Below are 16527 nucleotides of genomic sequence, written 5' to 3'. Positions count from 1 at the left end.
AATGATGACATTGTAATTGCTATCTTACTCAAAAGCCTAACTGAGGAATATGGCACTAGTGTCACTACTCTCACCAATATACCAGAGATTAGTTTGGTGGAAATTGAGGTATCCCTCTTGGAAGAGGAAAGGAAAATCAAATAGAGGAATGACTACAAAGAACATGGGGCATAGTTGGTCAAAAGCAACTTCAAGGGATCCACGACCAAGAGCAAGATGAAGTCCAACTTTTGTGGAAAGCCTGGACATTTTGAGAAAGAGTGCTATACAAAGAAGAAATGTTCAGCAAACCTTGTGGAAGAAGTAGAGAAAGAAGAAGAAGAAGAACCAGAGGATGTTAAAGCTCTCACTGCTTTCACCACCGAATCAATCTTGACAAGGGTGATGACCCATATGTTTTTTAAGTTGTTTGTGTGTGTGGTCAATAAGGGTTCTTTGCCCTGGGATGTCCCCCTTAAATGATTGTTAGTCCTTTGTTTGAGGTTTTACCTTGTTGGACCCGTGGGCATTTCCATACAGTCATTGTCCAATCTTCCAGTTGTAAACCAAGATCCATAACTAGAGTGAGTCACATGATGGGGTCATGAGTGTTGTTACTAAGTGTGAACAAACCATGAAGCTTCCCATGTACTATTGCTGGGGTGAGGTCATCAATTTGTGGGGGGGTATGAAGGACAAATTGATGTAATGGGATGTACCAAGGGGTACAAGTGTTGTGTGTAGATTAGTGTGACCAGGTTTGGTGGTAGAAGGTTCTATTAGGTGTGATTGAGAGATTCATGGGGCTAATTGAGAAATTAGTAGAGTGATTTGTGGCTAATTGAGAAATTAGTAGAGTGATTTGTGGATCTGGAAATGCTCTCCTTTGGGGCACATGCATTGTATCAGTTGCCCTTATAAGGACCTCTCCTCTTTTGAATAAATATCTGTTTTGTTCCATTTGTTGAATCCTTCATGCTGTTCCATCAGGTTCCTTGTGTTAAGAGAAAAAACAAAGAACAAAACAAGTAAACCCATCACACAAGATTATAATCTTCAACACATGGTCAGTAAATATACCATATGGGCAAATTGTGGAAATACTCCAAGGTACAAAGTTCGCACCCTCTATCAAAATCTAGAACGAAAAAAGGAAAAAAGTAAACCCATAATTCATTATAATATTCAGCACATGGTCAAACCAACCAACCAAAAAAAAAATCCCATAGCACAACATTATCATCTTGAAAGTCAAAGGAGAAAACGGTGAATGCTTCAACACATGGTTAATAAATATATAAAATGAGCGTACAAAGTTGGAACCTTGTATAAAAAAACAAAAAGAAATAAGTATAACCATAGCACATTATAACATTCAATGCATGGTCAATCAAGATATGATATAAGCAAATCCTTGTGGAAATACTCAAGGTATATAGTTGACACCAATTACTCCATTATTGTGCCTTTTGTCAAAAAAACAAAAAGAAAGAACTAAAAAAGTAAACCCATATCACATTATACTCCAAGGTATACAATTGACACCAATTACTTCATGAGTGTGCCTTTTGTCAAAAAAACAAAAAGAAAGAACTAAAAAAGTAAACCCATATCACATTATAATTTAAAAAAACATCTTCAATCAATACACCATATGAGTAAATTCTTGTGAAAATACTCCAAGGTACAAAGTGGTGAGAATCTCCATGAAGAACTCTCTTAGGACATTGGTGCTATGGGTTTAATTTTCGATTTGCAATCAAAAATTGAACTCATAGCACAACATTATCATCTTGAAGACATGGTCAATAAAAAATACACATTGTTTCCTAGAAAGAGAGAAGGGATCTAACTGTATAATTAATTAAATGTAGATCTCAATATAAAACTATGTAAAGATAGAAGTGATTAAATGTAGATCTAACATCAAACTAACATTTTGTTTCATGGCATTGTGATGTTGCCTAAATACAAATCAAAGTTTATCATATTAAGAATAAATATAGAAAAAGAAAAGCCTCTATAATGATCTATACAACAAACAACATCAAGTGATTTTTTGAGCGCATGTTCACAATTTCACAGATGAGGGCATTGTTGGTAGCCTGGTTTGCACAAAGCAAGTACTCACAGAATTTCAAAGCAAGGGTCCAAATATAAACATATATATGAAAAGAAGGCAGTTGCAAGAACAAAGAGGGACTTTTCAATCACAGGATGTTTGAAGAGTCACTGCTAGTAGTTGCAATCTCTAGCAGAGCTAGCACCGATAAAATTTTAAAGCAAGGGTATACACAACGAATTTAATTGAAGGAAAGACTAGCAAGCATAGATGCATTTAAAGAATATTAATTGATGAGCATAAGAGCTCTGCCATTATGAACAACACAACACAATTTAGAACTGTCACTACAAAACAAGAAAGAAAATTGTCAAAGGTCTTTACACTTAGGTAAGTTGGGTAAGAAGACATATTGAGCGTATAATTTAGCATTAATCACACCATCCTCTGTGCCATAGCCAATGATGAGCAGGCCATGGTTAATGTCATAAGGCTCACTTGACCAAGTTTAGTCATATACACCCCTTGTAACAATCAATTGCCATTCTTATGATGCAACGGGGATCATAATTGTAGGCGTGCAATCAAAAGATGTCAATTTTAAGCTCTCAATACTTACCTCTTGAGAGAGCCATCAATGGTGACATTGACTAGTTGCTTCCCTAGTCTTGATGGACATTGAGAAATCTGTACTTACTTTCATAAAAAAGTGTCCTAGACAACCTTTTGCCACATGGATTCTTCTATTTTTGTGCTCTCGCTCTCTCTCTCTCTCTCTCTCTCTCTCTTCCCCCCCCTTCCCTTTCCCTTTCCCTCCCCCTCCCCCCTCCCCCCTCCCTCTCGAGTAGTAAAGGTACTCCTTCTCTGCCTCCCTCCCTCCCCCTCCCTCCCTCCCTCCTATAGTAAAGGCAGTGTTCACAAATTACTTGTACTCGCTTGTTTATACCACATTGCATTTAGCATTGCATTTAGCACAGAATCACACATTTGTGTGGGGGGAGAGTTGACACACTTGCTCTCCAAAAATTATAGGACCAAGGAATGTGCCCTTCCTTGGGCTTATATCAATTTGTGTTTAGCACATATCATTTGCATATATCACATAGCACTTTCAATTTAGAACATAACACTTTGCATTTGTCATATAACACTTTGGATTTAGCACATAACCAATGTAAAATTTTAAGACCAAATTATTTGCTCTGCGTTGGATTCGTACAACTTTGCATTTAGCACAAAGCAATTTAGATTTTGCATATAGCAATTTGAATTCAGCACACATGATTTTGCATTTGGCTTACAAAACATTGCATTTAGCACATAACGACACATTTGTGTGGGGGAAGAGTTGGCACACTTCCTCTCCAAAAATTATAAGACCAAGGAATGTGCCCTTCCTTGGGTTCATATCGATTTGCATTTGGCACATAGCAATTTTCATATAGCACATAGCAAGTTGAATTTGGCACATAGCACTTGGCACATAACACTTAGCATCTAGCACATAACCAACATTTGTGTAAGCTTACTCTCAAAAAATTGTAAGACGACCAAGGGATTTGTTCTTCCTTGGGTTCATTACAATTGCTTCAAAAATAACATTGGAGTCAAAAGTGCCACAGATTGACAAGGCTCTACATGGCCAGGCAGCTCGAAAGATATGGTAAAAGGTCCTGGAGGCATAGAGACTAAGTGCGTGTGAATCCTTGTAAACTCGTTGCTCACCTATAGTAGTTCTACCTTTAATCACAACCTTGCCACCCTTTAGTCACAACCTTGCCATCACTCTCCATAGAACAAATAAATTCATCTATTGCTACCATCAAGCATTAGAGCTTATTTTCTCTATACAATATACACAGATTACTACACAAAGTTCTTGCATTAGACATATGATATTTAAATGTGCTCTCTATTAAGCACCTCACATGATAATCTGTATATTTAGAATAGGATTATTCAGAATCTTACCTTTGGCCTTTTTTACACCAGGAAGAGCATCCCGAAAGAGAGAAGCATTCTCTTGACTCCAATATCTACAACTCTAATTGTGGGATCCACTTGCCACATTGTTGTTGCAGTTCCTGTGAAAATGATAGCACGTTTCACAATGCTGATTATACTATCCCATTGCTCCAAGGTTGGGGGATAAGGTAGAAGCAACATGGCTCCTCCAATTTTGTTGTTTTACGTCCACTAGGATCTTTCTTCTCTAGGAGACAGGGTTTGCATTGGAAGGGAAACTAAATCCTCTTTCTCTTCTTGTTCCTTGGGTCCTCACCCACAAAAAGGCCCAAAGACCTTCTATCTTATACGTGGCCTTGAGCTTCTGCCATCACATGGAACCATGGCTGCCTATCCTCATCCCTATTAGTCCTTTGTCTGTGCTGATAGTTTTATACTTCCATTGCATCAAGGGTGAGGTCTATTTGACCACTCAATTGTGTAAACCTATCAAGGCCTTGATGCTTAATGAAGTTTATGTCCCGGGTCATTTATAAAGACCATGCTTCCACAACTTTGAATGTACCCTAGTTGGTGTAGGAGAGGTAGAAACAGACTTGGGAATCGACTATCATCTTTGAGCATCTCCTTCATGGCGATGGCTGTAGCAAGATGACCTTGCAAAAGCATGTACATAGAGTGCAGTTTCACCTCTGCATTTGAGAGAACATTTTGTAAAACGTAATAATATATACTCTCAATTTTTGAGAGTTAGAGTTTAAATACAGATCTACAAGTTGTATGGCAGGAGCCGCATAGATAGTCTCTATAAAGTAAACCTCCAAGAAAGTTTGTTCTTTATGTCAGGACCAAAATAGAAAGACGAGTAGAAATCACCGATGATCGTTTGTGGAGGCTCCAACCCATCGTTCAGGAAGGCTAGTCAAGTTTGGTACGAATCACGGTTGTGATCCTAGAGATTGCTCCATCAAATCAACCTAACGATACCCCTACATGTCCTTTATTCCTCTGATCTAGTTTCAAACTTTCTTGGCAGTTCTCGAAGCAAAAACCCTCTCATAGGCTGCCAAAACGCATTGCTTGAGGATCAAAAATTGCATGGGTGTGATTCACTTTGGGTCGCCCAGTGCCATGAAAATCCATGAAAATGCATTCTACTAGACTCTAAATTGGGTAGAGTGATGGAATTAGAAAAGCCATAGACAAATCAATGATGTACACAACATAAGTAATAGGCAGAGGAAAAACATCAACCTAGAAGATCTGCCCACCAAAGTGAGTGAGAGGAATCTTCTTCCAATCGACCTGTTCATTGGCAATAGCATAGATGGAAAATGCGGAGGCGTAGGGATGGATCCCATGAGGACAAGGGATGAAAAAAAGGATCGCTATCAGATGGGTGTGATTCACTTTGGGTCGCCCAATGCCATGAAAGTCCATGACAATGCGTTGTACGAGTCTCTAAATTTTGGTAGAGTGACGGAATAAAATAAGGTGAACATAGATCAATTGGCCTGCGTTTAAAAAAATAATATTTGGTAGCCTCAATTTCTGGTCAGATTAGAGCCTTGCTTGTTTTTTTAACACTCAAGATAAGGATGAGAAGATGAGAGAGTGGTTCAAACACTACACAAAATATGTTCCATGTGATGTGTTTGTTGTTGGTGAGTTTTCCCATATGTGGTCAATAGTACTTCCATATATTGTCGTGGGTGTTGTAATGAGTTGTTCCATGTTGTTGGCCTTCATGTATTGGAGAAGGTTGTGCTTTTGTGCATTGTGTGTTGCGTAGTCAATGTTGAAGTCTCCTACAATGTATGTTTTTTTGTTTGTTTGAACATTGGTTTGTAGTTCTTGTAGGATGTGTATGAGCGTGCTTATCTTCCCTCTTGGTGGTTTGTAGATGTTTATAATGGCTACCTGTTCGTTTGTGGGCATTTCTAGCAATGTGAAGAGGCGACCACCCTCGTCCTTGTAAATGTTTGTGGAATGTGTGATGCCAATGTCATTCTTGAAGTATGTGGCTAGGCCTGATCCTTGGGTCGTTGGGATGTGGCAAAATCCTAACAAGCTTACATTGCTAATGTTGCCATGTGCTCTGATGTTTGTGGGGTCAAATGCGAGGGAGTCCATTGTGAGGTCCTACACTGGGTGGATTGTTCTTATTGCCACCACTGGCTGGATCGAGAACTGTGTCCTAGTCCCATTGTTAAGATGGTTGTTCCCTATTTGGAACTCCCTTGTTATTTTTACTATTGGTGTCCATTGAGGCAACGTTTGCTCATTATATTTGTTCTTGTTTTGTGCACGTGTTCTTTCTCCCATTTTTGTGTCTAGAAATTCAACCCATAATGTTGTGTTGTGGTTGTCGTTGTGTGACCCTCTGTATGTTCCCTCCACTCCATTGACTATGCCGTCACTAATGTCCAGATTTTCAAAACATATTTTGACAATCATCCCTTTCTTGAGTTTTAGCATGTGTAGTTATGCTGTTGTGTTTGGGTCTGTGGGGATGTTTATTTTTTGCTACACGTTTTGTGTTTATGATCAATGGCATTGAGGATTTCGAGTTTTGTTTATAGTGTTTGGAAAATGTAGTTGTCTTTGGCTACCTTTGTGTAGAATAGGTGCGGGACTTTGTGTTTCTCAAGGGCTGGTCTTGCATAAGCGTCGTTCAATATTTCAATGTCCTCGTCTGTCTATTTGCCAATGCGGATCTTGTTTAGCAAATCGAAGAATGGTCCCTGTTTTTGTCACATGGGGTGGTGTAGTTCGTAGAAGTGGATTTGTGTTGCCCAGCAAGAGCCCATCGCTGATGTCCCTTTTGATTGTTGCGAGAATATCCAAGCATCGTTCACTGGGCTTGCCTGGCAGAGATCACTGGAGAATAATATGTCGACTCCACCAAATGGCTCATCGTGGTTATGCTTCAACTCACACATGCGCATGTCGGCTGCTATAAATGTGTTTAGGCCTACCAGTGAGATTTCATTAACCACCACAAGATTCACGTTTTTGTTTAGAAAGGAAAGGGCTTGTAGCTTGTCCATGCCCAGACTCATGTACACACTTGTTCAAAGGTAGATGTAAGGCTACATGGATTGTGTTTCTGCCAATGCCTCTTGCGGCTTTTCCTGTGTAAGCTAGAAGGAGGGCCCTGCATAACTTGGGGTCTGCTATTTGTTTGTGGTTGTAGATTTTGGCGCAGAGCCTAGACAATGACCATCAAAGTAAACGCTTTTCATGAGCCTATGTTGCTTGATAGAAATAGCTTGATTTTGTCCTGGGGCCTCACCCTTTTTTTGAAGGAGGTTTTCATCTAGTATGGCTCGTTGTTCGGGGTTTGTTTGGTGTACCATCTACAATTTGTTTGGCATGACGACATGATGAGGGCATTGTGTATTGGAGAGTCCTTGTTTCTTGTTAGTGTCTTCTTGCATTTCAATCCGAATATCAAATTTTGCGATGTTTTTTCTCGTACTACTTGACTGGCTCGTTGAGGTTTTTATGCTCGATTTGTCACATGATGGAGCTTCTATGCAGGAGTTGATTTTGTTGAACTTTGCCTCATTGTTGGAAGTGATTGCCACAATGTTTGTTGTGTACATGTTGTGCCAGGTTTTGAATTTTCCATCTAGGGAATGCTCAATAGTGGAGAAAGGCAAATACAACAAGCATTGCTCCCCATAGTGGTCTTCTAGTTTGTTGTAGTTATTGTAGCGTATTATTCTTGGGCACTTTATAGCCCTTGGGACCCCTTGTTTAATTGTGAATTTGCTTGCAAAAGATGCCAAGCATGTGCCACTTAGGCTTGGCCCCCGTCACGTGTAGTTTGAGATTATATTGGGGAAAAAAGGTCTATGCTTGATGGGTCCGGCTTTTCAAGGATGGCCCTCTTTTTTAGGAGTAATGTACGGTCATTTGGACTGCTTGTGTTTATGTACAAAAACTCCCTCATGATGGCCGAAAGAGGTAGGGACAAGCAAAGGTATTTTTCCTGTTGTGCACTTATGTGTTGAGTGTTCAGTATTGCGTTACTGACGTTGCAAATTCTTTCGTTGGCTAGACTCTTGTTGTGGATACTTTTTGTGATTGCTGCTTTTACTGTGTCATGTGTGTCCTTGTCGATTTTAGTCATGTACAAAGTATAGTACAAGGCTGCACCATGAGGGTTTAGAACAAACTGGATGTCGGTGTTTGCCCCCCATAGTTTTGTCATCTACTCGTTGAAATTGTTGGTGTATATGTCCCTCAGTTGTCTTCTCAAGAAGATTGTAGGTTGTTGAATGCTGGAGCATAGCACTAGTATGTATTCCTCTTCTTGCATTCTTGTTTTGGCAAGGAATATTTGGAAATCCAGAGATTATGTGTTGGTTTGCCCTAAAATTGGGGCATTTTTGATCCATAGCAACCCATGATTGTGCTGATTGCCTCTGTTCTGAAACTCTCTCATGAAGAAGCGGACAAGATTTGTCGAATGAGGATTTTCATGGTTTTGAAAATGCAAAATGCAGACTGTTGGTCCATATGTTTGAGCTCCCACTTTGTAATGTCTTGGAAAGTCATTGTTGCAGTGCTATCATAAAGCGCCTTTGCCCATAGAATAGTGTGGGGAACACAAGCTCTTCACAGTGAATTATCAAAGAAAAGGCTCAGAGGTTTGCAACCCTCTGATGGGGCTATGACAATAGTTTTGTCATGAAAGTCTACTACTTTTTGCGATGTGTATATTCCATGCACAAATATGTCCGTTTCAATGTCAGCCTCATCCTTATCCTCCTGCCCCATCGTGGGCTTCCTATCGTTAGTGTCATTGTTTCTTGGATGTTTCGCATATGTTCTAGCCAAAGGTCATTAATTGTCTCCATGCACAAGGGGCTTTGTAACAACTCCTCCAATGCATGCATTGTCTTGGTAGGGTGGACCAAGCCTCTATTGTAGTTGTGATTGTATTGCAATCACTGTTTGATCGCAAACACCATGGATGCGCTATCATCAATGAATCGGGGAAGCACCTTTTGAGCTCTCTCAGCGTCAATGAAAACATGCACTACGCTATCGTGGAGGTCCAGCTAGCCTTCGTAAGTCAGTTCTTGAATTTGTGCAATTGGTATTCTAACGGAGACCAAGCGCTCCTCGGCTTTGTTCAAATTGGATGTGTAATTTATCTTTTTGGAGAATGCCATCCTCGCACTTGAGAAAGTGGGGATCATGCTTTTCTTGATTTGCCTACGACAGAGCGAGCAAAGGGATTGGGTAGAAGATGTTGTGCATTGTGGCCACAAGCCATGGGAACCCATGAACTTCGTGTCACTAGGAGTAGCTGGGGTCTCAGCTTCTATTTTAATGTCAAGCATCCACAACAACAACATGGAAAGCTTGGTGTATCCGATATTTTATGGTAATAAAGTTGTTGTGCTTTGGTGATGTTGCCACCCATTGCTAGTTGGTCTTCTTTCCTATTGCGTTTTTCATGGGAACATCGGCACTGTTGGCATGCTGGTGGTTTGTTGGCTTGCTTCTTTGTGGACGTTTTTGATTTTTTGCACCGCCAAGTTTGGCAAATGATTTGTAGTTGACCACATCTTGTATAATTTGCTGCAAATCGTTTTTGTGCTGTACTGTGTGGAAGCTTGATGTGTTTGGAAATTTAATGCGATTGCTTTTGCTGGCTTTTGGGAGTTGTTTGCCACTATCTTTGCCAGCTTTGCCTCATCTTTTGCAACCCAAATGTTGTGTGCACATTTCTCCCTGGTCGAGGATAGTGGTGTTATTGTTGCTGGAAGTGTAGTTCGATCTAAGAGTAGTGTGTGCATGGACGTGGCTCCTATTACACCAACCAACATATGTTGATTGAGTTGTGCATCGTTGGATGCCAGCACAGTGAAATAGTCTCCAAAAGTTTGATGGAATGCCCGCAAGTAGTCATGGATGGTGGTAGAGGTTGTAGATGTGGTCTTGTAGTGCTTTCACAATTTCTGTCCTACAATTGTTGATGCTTTGGTCTATGGTGGGATTGAAGCTAAGGTGTGAAGGGCCTGCTATTTCCTTGGGGTGACCAAGTGAGCAATGGTGCTCGAAGATGTACAAGAGAGCCTCGTACTCGTACATTGGGTAGAATGGCAATAGGCTAGTCAAGATGTTAGTACTTGCAGGGTACTTTTCCATGAACTCTATGTTCAAGCCCACCAGCTTCCACTTTGCAAGTTGAGTCTGTGTCCCTATTTTCTTGTGTTTGACCTACTTTTGGCATTAAGGCAAATGAGTATTCCACTAGTGTTCTTTATTTCTTTTTGGCTTCTGCTGTGTGAATCCATGGAGGTTTAACAACATCATAGAGAGCCTTTTCCTCCTAAGTAGAATGTTTATCCATGCTTGAGAGGATGCTACCGTTGGAAAATTAGGCCCCTGACTACAACGCAGAGCATGCACAATACTTGTTTATCAAAGAGACGGAATATATTCAGTGAGGAGAAGGCTTTGTATGTACAAGCCAAAAAGAGCACAAAAAAGCAACAGTTCAGGTTTTTTTTTGGGGGCGGTGGGTGCTATACGTTTGTAGAGATGTAGCAAAAAAACACAATTGGAACTTCAAATGCTGGCAAAAAATGTAGTCACGAAGCCGGCATTATTCACAATAAACTCTCTTGAGGGCCTCTTCTCGTACAGCATGTTCCTTGTCGCAACAATGATGTGAGACAATGAAACTCAATAAAAGGGCAATGCAGCTGGAGCACTTCATTGACATGTGCATTGCAAATTTGTATGGCAACTCGCGAGCCGTCGCGATGGACAACAAAACCTTTCAAGGAGGGAACATGTAGGATGGTTTGTGGACTGTCACAGTTGTAGCAAAAAAGCTGGCTAGGGTACTTGCTGACATGTGGGCCCCCACAGATGCCACAGTAGTGCTCAACGACTAGGCTATTCAGGCCGATAAAATGCAATACTCCATTCACTTGTTCATCAAAATAGTGTAAATTAGCGAAAGTTGAGAGACTTGGCTTGTAAAACTATGAAGCAATGATGCACATAGGCTGCCTTTCGAGACAGCTACCAAGATGGTGAAGTCAAATATGCCAACAAGCGCATGACTGGCCCACATAAATAAATATTCTTGGCAACATACATGACTACCCCTTCATCTATGAACTCTTGCACATTCGCTGATACAACACTTGCTTGAACAATTGATTTCTTGTATGTACTACCACATGATAATAATTTGTGTTAGTCCTAATGCTCTAAGGACATTCCCTTGCCAACTACAATTATGAGGATATCAAATCCTAAGGCTCAATTGGGTGGCCGACCCAGTCCACCCAAAACGGTCGACTGGGGGTTGGTCCCGAAATAGGCCACCGACCATACGATAGAACCGGTGCGCAGAACAGAGCAACGGTCACCGTTTGGCCCACAGCCATCCAGGATCATCTGAGGCTCCAAACGGGCCCTGCAACCCGAGAGTGGGTTGCTGCGGGAAATGCTCCGTCTACCCTCAGTGTGGTCAATCAAGGGATGCCTTCCCGCACTTGCATGTAGCCTAGTTGGCAGTGTGCCAACTCTATCTGAAGCCGTCCAGCCAGCAGGCCATACATGGCCCCCATCCGGTGTCCAAACTAGGACCTACCGGATAACCAAGCTACTCAAATGCCTTCTCCTCATATGGGGGGCTTACAAGTAGAGTTAGTTGGTTCCCGCGTAGTTACACGCGCGTAGTTACACGAGAGTGGAGTATTGATATCTAACACCCCCCCTCAATGTCCACCCGCAAGTGAACTTACTTTTTCGATCCAATGCCTCTCCAGCAAGTCTCTTCCAAGAGCCTTCGAAGATGCCTCTCCAGCAAGTCTCTTCCAAGAGCCTTCGTGAAGATATCCATAGCATGATAGTACACCAAGTCGACCTCTCCATCCATGATGAGCTCGCGTACAAAGTGATACTGAATCTCAATGTGTTTTATGCGAGCGTGGAACAGTGGGTTCTTTGCAATCGCCATGCAACTCTGATTGTCACATGATAACTGCATAGGCTTGTTCTGCACTACACCCATGTCCCCCAAAATCCTCCTCAACCACACTGCCTCACAAGAAGCAAAGCATATAGATTTGTACTCGGCCTCGGTAGAAGAAAGAGCAACTATGGGTTGCTTCTTGCTGACCCATGACACAACTCCAGATCCAAGTGAGAAACAATACCCTGTCACTGATCTCCTGTTGTCCACGTCTCCTGCCCAATCCGAGTCATAGAATCCGGTCAAGATGTTGCCCTTGGTATAGGTGATGCCATAATCAAGTGTGCCTTTGATGTATTTCAGTACCCGCATCCATGCCCTCTAATGGTTCTACCGGGGCTTATTGGAAAACTTGCTTAGTACACCAGTTGCAAAACTGATGTTCGGCCATGTGTTGCACAGGTAAATCAAGTTGCCCACTAGCCTTCTGTACTTTCCTTCATCCACTAGTGGTGATGAATCCTCATTTGAGAGCTTCGCATCAACCTCCATAGGGGTACCAACTGTCTTGCACTCAGCCATGCCAAATGCCTTCAGTATCTCTCCAGCATACTTCAGCTGTGAAATGAAGATTTGTTTCGGCTCCTACCAAACTTGAATCCCCAAACAAAAATGCATCAGTCCGAGGTCTGTCACATTTCAAACTCTCTTCCTAGCAAATGCTTCGTCTGCGAGATCTTCTCTTCATGGTTCCCTATTATGACAAGGTCGTCCACATAAAGGACCATGATCATACACCTACCTCCTTATCTAAAGATATACAAATTTGCATCAGATGGGCTCCTCTTGAACCTGTTTTGTAGAAAGTAGGCATCAATTCGATTGTACCACGCTCGTGGGGTCTGTTTCAGCCTGTAAAGTGCCTTCTTCAGTTTGCAGACTTTACCTTCTGAACCGGGGATCTCAAAAGCTGGTGGTTGTTCCACGTATACCTTCTCCTTAAGATCTCCTTTCAGAAAGGCGGATTTCACATCCATCTGAAACACGGGCCAACTTCCCTGGGCAGCTAAAGCCAAAACACTGCGAATTGTGGTTAGTCGAGCTGTGGGAGCAAAAGTATCTTGATAATCAAAACCATGTACTTGTGCAAATCCTTTTGCCACGAGCCGAGCCTTGTACTTATTCCACATGCCGTCGGACTTGTACTTGGTCTTGTACACCCACTTGGTTCCGATTACCTTTTGTGTTTTGGTGGTCAATCCACAAGGTCCCAAGTGTTGTTCTTCATTATGGAGCCATACGCTGACTACATAGCCTCCATCCACCTATCATCGCCCTATGCCTCTTCAAGACACTTGGGTTCATCAGCATGGATCACTTCTGTCATCAAAGCATAGTTGACTAAGTGTTCCCGCGCCCTTCTTTGCTCCTCTAATCTCTTGGACCGGCGGTATTCAGATGGTTCCTCCTCAATGGCTAGAGGTTGTCTGCCATCCAAAAGCTACTTTACCCACTTTGGGAATGGCCATTGCCGTTGTGGTTCTGTAGGCTCTTCTTCATCTTCTTTGTCTTGAATCCTCCCAAGCACCATTGGGGGAGTTCGGTCTGCTGTTGGTGGTGGTATTGGATGGATATCCTGGTCCTGGTTGTCTGGGAAGGAAGCATCCTTCTCCAATTGATGCGGCTATTTTGAGAAGACCACATTGTGACTTACAATTACCTTGGTAACAGGGTTATAGAGATGGTAACCCTTCGCCTCTTCACTGTAGCCCAATAAAATACACTTTCAGCTCTTCGGTTCCCATTTGGTCTTGGTAGCATCAGGGACATGCACAATACAGTCACATCCAAAAACTCTAAAATTTGCAGTTGAAGGTTTCTTACCAGAAAGACTTGCAATGGAGTCATCCTGTTCATAGCCTTCATGTAGCTACGATTGAGGATATAAACTGCAGTGTTACATGCTTCAGCCTAAAAAGTCTTTGGCAAATCTTTCCCTTTCATCATACTCCAGCCCATTTCATAGATGACATGCATCTTGCATTCTGCTACTCCATTTTGCTATGATGTATGTGGTAGGGGTTTTTGCCTCTTGATCCTGTGACTTTTGCAGTAACTTTCGAATTCAGTCGATGTGAACTCTCCACCTCTGTCTGATCTCAGCTTCTTCACCTTCCTCCTTGATTCTTTCTCGACCATTACATGCCATTCCTTGAACCTACTGAAAGCCTCGTCTTTCATCTTCGAGAAGTATATCCATATCCTTCTACTGTAGTCATCGATCAGCATCATAAAGTAGTAGGAACCACCCAAAGCTTCCGTCTCCATCTTTCTACAGAAGTCCATGTGAACGAGCTCTAGAGGAGCCTTTGCCCTGCTGGCCTCTTTAGGAAAGGGCTGCCGATGCTGCTTGCCCATCATTCAAGCTTCACATACATCGGGTAGATCTGAAATTTCTGGTAGGACCGCAATCATTCCACTTTTATGCATCTCCTTCAAAGAACTATGGTTTAGATGACCAAACCTCATGCCACAGCTTAGTGTTCTTCACATCCGCTCGAGCACTGAAATCTGAGAGTTCGTAAATGTTGTTGCGCTGTGTACCTTTACCAATGACCTTCCCTTGAAGATCCAGGATCTGTGTACCATTCTTATCGAATTGAACTTTGAGGTCCCGATCCGTGATCACAGAAACGGACAACAAGTTTCTCTTGATATCTGGCACATAAAGAACATCAAACAATTGTTTTACAACTCCATCTGACTTGAGTGCAATCGTACCTTTTCCTTTTGCTAGACATTTTGCATCATTGCCGACTGCTTCCATGATGTCATTCCCTACCAGTTGTAGAGAGGTATACCAATCCTTTCGACTGGTCATGTGGCGTGATGCACCACTGTCAATGATCCAAGGTTCATCCGCAGGTACATGAACTGCCTTCATGCAAATCTCCTCAATTGCGACCAACAGCTCTAATGGTACTGCCTGCGTGCTGTTGTTGGACTCTTTCTTTACTCTGTCCTTCTCATCTGCAATCTTCTTTTAGCACTCATTTTGCTTGTGCCCTACCTTGTTGCAATAGAAGCACTTGATCTTCTTCTTTCTCTTTTTATCATCAGAAGAAGATGGGTTACCAAAGTCCTCACCCTTACCTTTCTTTGATCCGGTCCAAAAAGCCGAATCTTCTCTCGTCCTCATCTTTTGATGCATCTCCTCCTCTAGAAGCATCATGCTGAAATCCTCAAAGTTGAGGGGCGGATTTCTGTTTGATCGCGCAGATTCTTCACCCCGGTGATGAACTTCTCTGCTGCTTCAGACTCAGACAACTTCTTGTTCACGAGTTGAGTCTCTAGATTCTGAATCCACGTCTGATTTGTGGTCTCGTACTGATTTTTCAAGACCGTCCATGCCTCCTCTGCTGTGGTGACATGTTGAATTAACGCCATGACGAGATCACTAATGCTGCAGACAATAGAACACAGCACATCTGCATTTCTTCTTGTCCACACGAGAATCTCATCCGCAGTTGGTACTATCTGTTGTCCTGCATTGGCTGGATCCGGTGTCGGAACCGGCCTCACGTCCACCCCAGTAGCAGTGTCCCAAAGCTCATATGCGCTTAGGATGGTCTTCATCTTGAACTTCCAGAGAGGATAGTTAGAGCCATCCAACTTTCCGCTTTCGCCGAACGGTGGGATTCGCAGTCTTGCGGGTTGGGCCATCTCGCACAATCTGCTCGCAAACAGAAAAACACTACCAAATCTTCTTGTTAGAGACCAGGCTCTGATACCATGTAAGAAAATAATACAACGTCTATGCTCAACAGATAACAAGATCTCGTATGCAAGAGAGAAAACAAGATAGTATGGAGAATCAAAAATTTGATTACTATAGAACTGATACAATAGATGGCACTGCCTCCCAACCGTGCACTCCTATGAAAGAAGCTTCAATGGCATGCTGGAAATAGCAGAAGATAGAGGCTGAATGCTAAGGAATAAGGGTTGCTGTAGCCAGTGATGAAATGGGCTTCACGGGCTTGCTCTTATATAGCCACCAGTCATAGTCAGTTAGGATCAATTGGGTGGCCGACCCAGTCTACCCAAAATGGTCGACTGGGGGTCGGCGGTCCCGAAATAGGCCACCGACCATATGATAGAACCGGTGCACAAAACAAAGCAACCAACCTACGGTCTCCATTCGGCCCACAGCCATACGGGATCATCTGAGGCTCCAAACGGGCCCCGCAACCCGAGAGTGGGTTGCCCCAAGAAATGCTCCATCTACCCTCAGTGCGGTCAGTCAAGGGATGCCTTCCCGCACTTGCATGTAGCCTAGTTGGCAGTGTGCCAACTCTATCTGAAGCCGTCCAGCCATCAGGCTATACATGGCCCCCATCTGGTGTCCAAACCAGGACCTACCGGATAACAGAGCTACTCAAATGCCTTCTCCTCATATGGGGGGCTTACAAGTAGAGTTAGCTGGTTCCCGTGTAGTTACATGAGAGTGGAGCATTGATATCTAGCAATTACTCCCAACATCATGTTGGAGCTTGCATATGTTGGC

At 42.5% G+C, this 16527-nt stretch overlaps 1 pseudogene; it reads right to left on the bottom strand.

Moving 5' to 3' along the window:
• Positions 1-3965: 3965 nt before the first annotated feature.
• LOC147892530 (uncharacterized) lies at positions 3966-8794 on the bottom strand (annotated as a pseudogene).
• Positions 8795-16527: the final 7733 nt, after the last annotated feature.

The sequence above is a fragment of the Dipteris shenzhenensis genome, chromosome 16, assembly GCF_047967505.1.
Source record: "Dipteris shenzhenensis isolate YYH24624 ecotype China chromosome 16, Dip_SZ_1.0, whole genome shotgun sequence".
NCBI classification, from domain to species: Eukaryota; Viridiplantae; Streptophyta; class Polypodiopsida; order Gleicheniales; family Dipteridaceae; genus Dipteris; species Dipteris shenzhenensis.
Note: the sequence above shows the minus strand (reverse complement) of the source record. Positions and strands in the feature narration are given on the sequence as shown.